Source organism: Macadamia integrifolia, unplaced genomic scaffold (assembly GCF_013358625.1).
Source record: "Macadamia integrifolia cultivar HAES 741 unplaced genomic scaffold, SCU_Mint_v3 scaffold2662, whole genome shotgun sequence".
In the NCBI taxonomy this organism is placed as follows: Eukaryota; Viridiplantae; Streptophyta; class Magnoliopsida; order Proteales; family Proteaceae; genus Macadamia; species Macadamia integrifolia.
Window position 1 is genome coordinate 27,743 of NW_024868867.1, and position 9,719 is coordinate 37,461.

Below are 9,719 nucleotides of genomic sequence, written 5' to 3' on the forward strand. Positions count from 1 at the left end.
TGCTACGGTGTCCCAAAGGTGCTAGTAACCGATAATGGATGACATTTTGACAATCAGAAGTTCAGACTCTTCTGCAATAACTTCAACATTGATTTCTGAAACACTGCAGTTGGACACCCATAGTCAAACGACCAGGAAAAAAAGGCCAACCACACACTTTTGAATGGAATCAAGAAAAGGTTGGATCAAGAGAAGAAAAATTGGGCTGACCAACTACTCAGTGTGCTCTGGGCCTATTGCACCTCAGTTCGAACCCCCACAAAGGAAACACCTTTCCGGCTGGCATATGGGACTGAAGCCTTCGCCCCTATGGAGATAACCCAAGCTTCATTCCGCCGAATAGTGTTTGATGCATCACAAAATGAGGCAAGGCTCCAATCGAACATCGACATCATAGACGAAGTCCGAGAAGAAGCTCTAGTTCGAAATGAAGCCAGAGGTGTGACATTATCACCACTGAAAGGTTTGGCCATGGGGATTCATAGTAGGAGACCTAGTTCTCAGAAAAGCATTGGCAGAAGACTCGAGAAATGAAGGAAAGCTAAGTGCAAACTAGGAAGGCCCTTATATAGTCTCCAAAGTGGTTCACCCTGGTACTTACCATTTGCAGACTCAGGGGGGTAAAGCCATACCAAGGGCATGGAATGTCGAGAACCTCAAAAAAAAATTTCAATAGTCACATTGAAGTCCCGCACGATCAGGTTTTCCTCTCATAGTTTTCATGTTTTTAGTACTGTAGGTTTCATTACAATATTTAATTTTATTCATGGAACATATTAGACTTTATTTCAAAGCAATGTATTCATCACAAGTGCATGCCATTGAATGAAAGATGAAGAGTTTTCCCTTTATACTTACTGCTCTAAGACTGAGCCCTAGCTCGGCGCTACTAAGACCAAACCTAGGTTTGGCACCTCAAGACCTTAACATCTAATGTACAAAGATCGAGCTCCAGGTCGGCACTCACAAAGATCGAGCCTAGCTCGGCATCTCTTAAGATCGAGCTCTAGCTTAGCACCCATCAAGATCGAGCTCCAACTCGGCACTTATCAAGACCAAGCTCTAACTCAGCAGCTCTTAAGATTGAGCTCTAGCTTGACAACATCTAAGGCTGAGTCCTAGCTCGGTGCTACCAAGACCAAACCTAGGTTTGGCACCTCAAGACCTTAACATCTAAGGCACAAAGATCGAGCTCCAGCTCGGCACTCATAAAGATTGAGCCCCAGCTCAGCAACTCTTAAGACTGAGCTCTAACTCGACACTCATCAAAGATCGAGCCCCAGCTCAACATCTCTTAAGATCGAGCTCCAGCTTGGCACCCATCAAGATTGAGCTCCAACTCAGTGCTCATCAAAGACCAAGCCCCGACTCGACATCTCTTAAGACTGAGCTCTAGCTCGGCACCCATCAAGATTGAGCTCCAGCTCAGCACTCATCAAAACCGAGCTCTAGCGCGGTAACATCTAAGACTGAGCCCTAGGTTGGCGCTACCAAGACCAAACCCAAGTTTGGCACCTTAAGACCTTAACATCTAAGGCACAAAGACCGAGCTCCAGCTTGGCACTCACAAAAGACCAAGCCCCAGCTTGGCATCTCTTAAGACCGAGCCCCAACTTAGCATCTCTTAAGACTGTGCTCCAGCTCGGCACCTATCAAGACCGAGTTCCAACTTGGCACTAATCAAAATCGAGCTCTAGCTAGATAACATCTAAGACTGAGCCCCAGCTTGGTGCTACCAAGACCAAACCTTGGTTTGGCACCTCAAGACATCTTAGGCATCAAGACCAAGCCCCAGCTCGGTACCTCTTAAAATTGAGCCCTAGCTCAGCACCCATTAAGACCGAGCTCCAGCTCAGCCACATCTAAGATCGAGCCCCAGCTCGGCACTACCAATACCAAATCCAGGTTTGACACCTCAAGAATTCATCACCTAAGGTGCTAAGGCCGAGCCTTATCTCAGCATCACTATAGTCCAAGTTTAGGTATAACTCTTCAGAAGATAGTAAGATGTACAAGATAAATCTGAGCTCAGCCAGATGATGGAACAGGTTACAAGGAAACAAAAGAGGCACAATGACTAAAAAAGGGAAAACATTTCTCATTAATAAGAGAGGGTTAAAACCCTTAAAATTACATTACTCCCAAAGGAGACATTTACATTAAAAAGAAAAAGGAACAAGAAAGAATAAGAGAAGAAAATTAGCATCAAAATTATAGGGCTTGGGGGGCTAGTCTGGGGGGCGGGTTGGTCCATGGGCTTAGCTCCTCACTTGGTTGAGTCCTTGGGGTCGGCTTGGTTAACCTCTTCACCAACGTCGGCCTAGTCGTCGAGTTGGACTAAAGGAGTGGGGGCTGGAGCACACTACTCATAACCTGACAAATCATAGTCTGGCATTTTGCTGAGGATGAATTGAATAGAGTTGTTTGAGCCAGCATTGAATGAGGCAACTTTGATATTGACCAACCACTGCTGACCCACCACAGAGTTCAGCCACCTCTCAGCCATAATCTCATCATAAGCCATCATCTTTTTACTCAGCTCAGCAATCTGAGCTGCCTGCTCTACCTCTTTCTTCTTACTGACGTCTTGGGTCTTGGCTGGCTCACTTTAAAGCATGTCCTTCCCCTTCACTAGATCGTTGTTAACCACAAGCAGCTTGGCGACCTTGTGGGCCAGCTCATCAGTCCTCTCTTCAGCCTCTCTTGCCCGTTGCTCCTCAAAATAGTCCTTCTTTAATTCATTCTCCACTTGCCCCATGGCTATCTATAGATCTCCATGGACACGGTTCAGCTCAATCTCAGTCCTTTCATAGGCAATAGCCATGTTCTCAAACCATTGGGCAGCCTCCACCTTAAAGGTAAGGCTCTGTAAAGGCCCAATAGGGTGGTTAGAAGTGCTTAAGACATCAAAGAAAGTACAGGAGAAAGACTGAGTATACTCACGTCACCCATCCGCACATAGATCTGATCCATGAAGTCAATGTCAAATAACTTCTTTGCACGGGCAATATACCTCCTTGGATGGCTCTGACGACACCAGACCCGGGCGCTGCTGGGGTCCAGCAAGGTGCCATTCTCCATCAAGTCCTCCCATGGGCCTAGGAGTTGCTTCCCTATCTGAGCCACCTTGGGAGGGTTACCGTGATGTGCCCCATCAATAGGCAAGCACCTCCTCTTCTAGCCCTCTTGGCCCTTCATAGCCCGGACTGGAGTACGGGTCTACCTCGGGCCCTTGCCCCCTAGAGGACATACTGGCCCCTTATCCTTGGTTGAGCTCGGGGCACTGTGCCGAGCAGTGTACTGAACTGAAGGGGATACCACCTTACTGACCTGGCCGCTATCATAATTGGCGAGGCCATGTGACCCATGCCAAGAGGTGGAATGGTCTTCACACCAGAGCTTGGGCTCGACACGCCCTTGCCATTGTCCATGTGCTTCTTGGTGGCCTGCTTGGCCGTCTCCTTCTTCCTCACCTCTGTCGCTGCCATGGCAAGTGCCTTATTGTTAACTGTCACATTCACCAGTACAAAATGGAGACAAGATCAAGCTATGTTAGTATAGGTGCCGTGCTGAGCAAAGGACTACACGACTCAATTAAGACCCTCACTAGGGACTTCACTTAGCTCCCACTTTGGGAGGAAATCGTCATCCTATAGCATCCGGACATACATAGCTTCCCTGCCCAAACACATTTTTTAGTTTTGGAGATCAGCCGCGGATAGCTTAGGAGCTTGATTCAGCATCAACATAGTAGGCTTTTCCTAGCTGCTCTTGAAGGGGTTCCCCTCCATGGCCATATAGAAGTACCTCTCCTTTCACTTCTTCACTAAGGAGGGCATGTTGATAAACATCTTCAAATCGTTGTAGGGATTGTCCTTGTCCCTCTTGGTGAAGTAGTACCACCCCGAGGTGTGCCTCTTTATTAAGAACATCTTATGAAAGACCTCTAACATCGTAATTCAGCCCGAAGGAGAGAATAGTGTGCTAGGAGTTCAGGGTGAGTTGGCTCAGGGTGAAACACCAGTACTCTAGAACTGAGCTGACCAGCTCAGGCATCAGAATGCTACGTCCACTCTGAAAGCTGACGTCATAGAGGGCCACCTCATCCAGGCATCTACATCTCATCTTCATCCGGGATGCATATCACCACATAATCGGGGATATCATACCGACCCCAGATCAAGTCTTGGACTTTGGGCATAAGTATGCTCTGGGTATTGACAGTAGTCTTCTTTTCACTGGAGGATGAAGCAGAGCCTTCCCCCTTAGACTCTGCTAGGCTTGCCTTGGGGACTTTAGTGCCTGATGGCCTTGCCATCGAAGTGCTCGTAGTTGTGGCATTGGGGGCTAAGCTGGGGTAATCGAGCCAAGATCGCCCCTAGTCAGGTCGGCTATAGACGAGACCACCTCGATAGACTCAGTGCCTAAGTTACTGCCAGAGCATGAGCTACCACCAAAGCCTGAGCTGTAGTTAGAGTCTAGACCGCTTGAAGTGTCATTATGGGAGGACGAATGATCAGGAGTAGGACACTCTGGGTAGGTTTCCCTAGGCCTTATAGCCATCAAGGGGGTTTCGTTCGTCAAATCAGGGTCACGCTCAGACTCCATGTCGAGATCACCAAGATTGATACTAGGAAAAATGGAGGGCTGAGCGGAAGAATAACGATGAGTCACAAACATAATATGATCTTACTTACTGGTTGGAGGATGAGTTGATGAAGATAAGCTGATTGGAGAAACTGGTTGGTTGATGTCAAGACACTGGGCTGCGCTGAGACTCTAAGGATGATTGCGCCGAGGCTGGGAGTGAGCTGAACTGACTTTATCACTCAAACAAATGCGAAGTCTGCTAGGAAGAAATGAGTCTTATTTATAGGAGAAGTCTATGGAAAATGGACAGCTAGATCTGGTCGAGATCAATGGTCACCCAAAGCGGTCGCTTCACCTGCCTGAAGTGAAGTTACGGTGCAGTAACATGCGGTAGAAGTAGCACGTTTCACGCTGAACAAATGGTGGATGTGCATGAAAGTCAACTAAATTGAATGCTCAGCTATCCGATCAAAGCTGCTAGAGTTGGGGGCTAGTGATGAGGGGAAATATATCCCTGACCATAGCACGGCCAAGCATGTTTGAACACCTCATGCTGAACAGCCACCTCGGCCCCGCCTCAGGTCGACCTACCACCTCGACTCCTCCTCTTGCCGAACTATCACCTCGGCCCCTCCGTAGGCCGACCTACCACCTAGGCCCCTCCTTAGGCTGAGCAACCACCTCGGCCCCTCCTCAAGCCGAACTGGAAACTCAGCCACTACTCAGGCTGACTTGCCACCTCAGTTTGGCATCATTAGGCAGGGCTCCCAGAAACGTGCTATCATTCACTCCTACATTCAAGGAACATAATCCCTAATCACAAGGGAAAGACTCTATCCACTACACATCATCAGAGACATTCACCCCTCCCATGACTAGCACTTCTGAGATGGGAGGGGAATACTCTAGAAGTATGCCCTAGGATCTGGAATATTCCTAGTATCAGAGATCCATTCCTCTCAAGGAATCTACATCTAGTAGGACTCTCCATGAATGTCTCCTTTTTTTGCTCCATGAGTAGCTTATAAATACCAAGGTAAGCTCCTCCGCAAGGGGATCAATCACTTCTTTTGATTGAAAACTCTCTTGAGTATCTGTTGTGGAAAGATTTGACTTAGGCATTGGAAAGTCCCTTGTTCAGTCATCCCAGCTCTCCCTGTCTTCTCTTATGTGCATATCAGCTAGAACATTAGGAGTTGCGAGGAAGATCACCCAGTCAATTTTTACCACATCTGAAACCTATACTTATCTTGGGTGGACTAGTGATCCGGAGTCACACTGGAGACTAAGAAATTGACAATGTCGGCAAACCATGGTTCATTGGACATTGTAAGCAACTATTCATTAAGAAAATTCTCGTTGACTGGAGAATCGACAGTCAAGGAATTGGGAAGCCAAGAATAAATGGTCTGCAACAAGGTTTTCACTTTCTTTCTTGTCCCTAATTTACATATCAAACTCTTGCAAAAGTAAAACCCACCTAATGTGACGGGATTTGGCATCCTTCTTCTAAACAAGGTATCTAAGAGCAGAATGATCAGTATACACCACCACATATGACCTAACTAAGTAAGACCAAAACTTTTCTAATGCAAAGGCAACAACTAAAAATTCTTTTTCAGTGGTAGTATAGTTGAGTTGTGCATCATTTAGGGTCCTACTAGCATAGTAAATGACAGTGGGTAGCTTATTAATCCTTTGTCCCAAAATCGCTCCTATGGCAAAATCAGAAATATCACACATCAGTTCAAAAGGTTCAGGTATTCTGTAGAAAACTCAAAAGTTTGATCTTTAGCAAGTAGTGAGGTGAGAGGTTGGGCTAACTGACTAAAGTTCTTTAGAAACCTTATGTAGAAGCCAGTATGACCAAGAAAAGATTGAACATCCTTAACAAATTGGGGAGGTGGTAAATTAACAATTACATCCACTTTGGCTTTATCTACCTTAATTCCCTCCTTGGATACTATATGGCCTAAAATAATCCCAAATTTAACCATAAATGACATTTCTCCCCAATTCAAAACCAAATTCTTAGATATGCACATTTTCAAAACTAGGGAAAGATGGTGAAGACACTCATAATAGGAATTCCCATGAATAAAAAAGTCATCCATAAATACTTCTAAGAATTTTTCAATCATGTCAGAAAAAATGCTCATCATACATCGTTAGAACATAGCAGGGGCATTGCAAAGCTCAAAGGGCATATGCCTGTAAGCAAATGTTCCATATGGGCATGTAAAAGTGGTCTTATGTTGATCTTCTAAAGTATTTGAGATCTGGTTATAGTCGGAATATCCATCAAGAAAATAATAATATTAATGTCCAGCTAACCTCTCTAACATCTGGTCAATGAATGGTAATGGGAAATGGTCCTTCCAGGTTACTGCATTAAGTTTCTTGTAGTCTATACACACTCACCACTCTGATTGGACACAGGTTGGAATCAGTTCCTTATTGGCATTGAAAACTACTATAACACCAGACTTCTTGGGCACTACTTGAACTGGGCTTACCCATTGGCTATTAGAAATAGGATAAATTATTCTATGATCCAAGCACTTTAGGATCTCTTTCTTAATGGATTCCATCATCACTAGATTAGCTCTTCTTTGGGGTTCCATGGATGGTTTGGAATCCACCATAAGATGTATATGATGTTGCACAATGGAAGGGCTTATACCCTTGATGTCATTTATGGTCCAATCTATAGCTACATTATTTTCCTTTAACACTTTAAGCAATTCCTCTTCATTGTTAGAAGTCAAATCTGAAGAAATTATTATTGGAAGAGTCTAGTCAGGCCCTAGGAAAGCATACCTCAAATTAGATGGTAATTCCTTAAGATCTACTTTAGGAGGTTCAACTATGGAAGGTTTGGGGATGGGATTGGAACGGGATCCTAAGGGCTCCATAGGTGTGTGAATACTCAAGACTTCAGAAAATAAATTTTCACTATCATCATCTAACTCATCCATACACTTTCAGAATTCCGAATCAAAATCAATATCAAAATCGGTAATTAAATCATTAGAAAAATCTAGAAAATCCTCAAGCATATTGATCCCTTCTTCCATATGTGGTGCTTGCCTATCCTAAACATGTTAAACTCCATAGTTTGATTTTCAAAAGATAACCTTCGGAAATCATTCCAGCAATTGATTAATGCATTACTGGTAGCCAAGACTGGTCTTTCTAGAATTATTGGGATCTCATCCTTGGTTGAGAAGGGCTTGGTATCTAACACAATGAAATCAATAGGAAAAATAAATTCCCCCAGTTTAAGTAAGACATCCTCAACCATCCCTTTAGGAATCTTAGCAGACCTATTTACCGATGAAGAGCGGTTCCAGTGGCATTTAATTCTCCCAATCCTAGTTGCTTATTCACAAGGTAAGGCAAAATGATTCTTACTTGTGCTAAGGTCAACTAAGGCATGCTCAATGTAGGTGTTGCCTATGACACAAGCAATGGTAGGGCTCCCTGGATCTTTATACTTGGCCGCTATAGGTTAAGTAATTATGGAACTAATGTTACCTACCAAGAATGCCTTTTTGGGTACACTAGTAATACGTTTGTGAGTACACAAATCTTTCAAAACCTTAGCATAGGCAGGGATCTGGGATATAGCATCCAAAAGAGGGATGTTTACTTCTACCTTTTTGAAGAATTATAAAATCTTGTCTATGGAAGTAGTCTTCTTTTTGTTTGCCAAGCGATTAGGAAAGAGGACAGGTGGAACATAAGGACTGTTAGGAATTTCTTCTTTTTTAGAAGAATCATTTTTGGTTTCCTCAACCAAATCATCTTTAGTTGCTTTAGGTTCATCAGACGAATCTGGAACATGAGGCACACTTGTGTCCTCAACAAAAGGAGAGTTAACATAAGTAATAAATGGGAAAGATTTAGGAATACTCTGGTTGGAGGGCCCTTGTTGGGTCTGACCTTGTACCAAATTCAATGATGTATTAGTGGGTGCTTGTGAACTAACCAGCTAATGCCTAGGGTTAGGCTCTAGTTGATTGGGCAATGTTCCCTTCTCCCTCTCATATAGAATAGAGACAACTTGGGTGAGTTCTCTTGTAAGATTTTGATGGCTTGTTATGAGGAGGGCCATATTCTTTTCCAAGTCACTTATTCTAGTTGTCTCACCCGTGTTGGTAAACCCAGGGGGTTGCTAATAAGATGATAGGAGAGGGGGCCTAAGATGACTAGCCTGAGGTCTTACATTTGGCCTAGGAAAAGTATTTGAAGCAAAATGTTGTTGCGCAAAGGGAGGTCTTTAAGGTCCAGGTTGACCTTGATTATGGAAATTAGAAGGCCCCACTTGGTTGCCCTGATTCCAAGAGAAACTTGGATGATTTCTCCATCCTGGAATGTAGGTGTTACTATATGGATTATTCTGATATAAGACATTAACACTTTCATTAGAAGTGCCCCCAGAGATGTTGGGGCATTCTTCTATGACATGTCCAAGGGATTGGCACCAAGCACACATCTTAATCAAATTGACTGATGATGGCTCTCTAGAACAATAGCCTCAATCCTCTTGATTAGGTTATCCAAATGGGCTTCCTTGGCTACAATCCCATCTACAAAATATCCTTTTCCTCCTATGGTTCTTTCAATTTCTTGGGTTGACTCCCACTCATGGGTTTTGTCATCTAGGTCAAGTAAGATTCCCATGCCTCTCCTTCATATGTAAATGATGTGAATCCCCCAAGGCACATAGACTCTATCATTTATGTAGTTGGGTAATCAATACCCTCATAAATAATCTGACATAAATTCCATAAGTCTCAGCCATGGTGAGGGCATTCCTAGAGTAGATCCTTGAATCTCTCCATAAGTTTAGAAAATGACTCACTAGGCTTCTGCCTAAACTGGATGATATCACTTCTAAGCTTATTCGTCTTGTGAGTTGGGAAAACTTCTTGAGGAAGAGAACTGTGAATTTCTCTCATGTGGTTATGAAATTTGTGGATAGCCCATACAACTACTTCTTAGCTTCTTCTTTTAATGCAAAAGTGATGAACTTAAGCTTAACAGCATCATCAGAAAGTTGTTGGACTTTAATTAGAACACATACCTCTTCAAATTCCCTAAGGAATAGGTATGCATCCTCAAAG

At 43.9% G+C, this 9,719-nt stretch overlaps 1 non-coding gene across 1 annotated transcript; it reads left to right on the forward strand.

Moving 5' to 3' along the window:
* The first annotated feature begins 9,390 nt into the window (after nucleotides 1–9,390).
* Nucleotides 9,391–9,497, forward strand: LOC122067002. The gene has a single exon (XR_006136544.1). It is a non-coding gene; the product is annotated as a small nucleolar RNA R71 (small nucleolar RNA).
* Nucleotides 9,498–9,719: the final 222 nt, after the last annotated feature.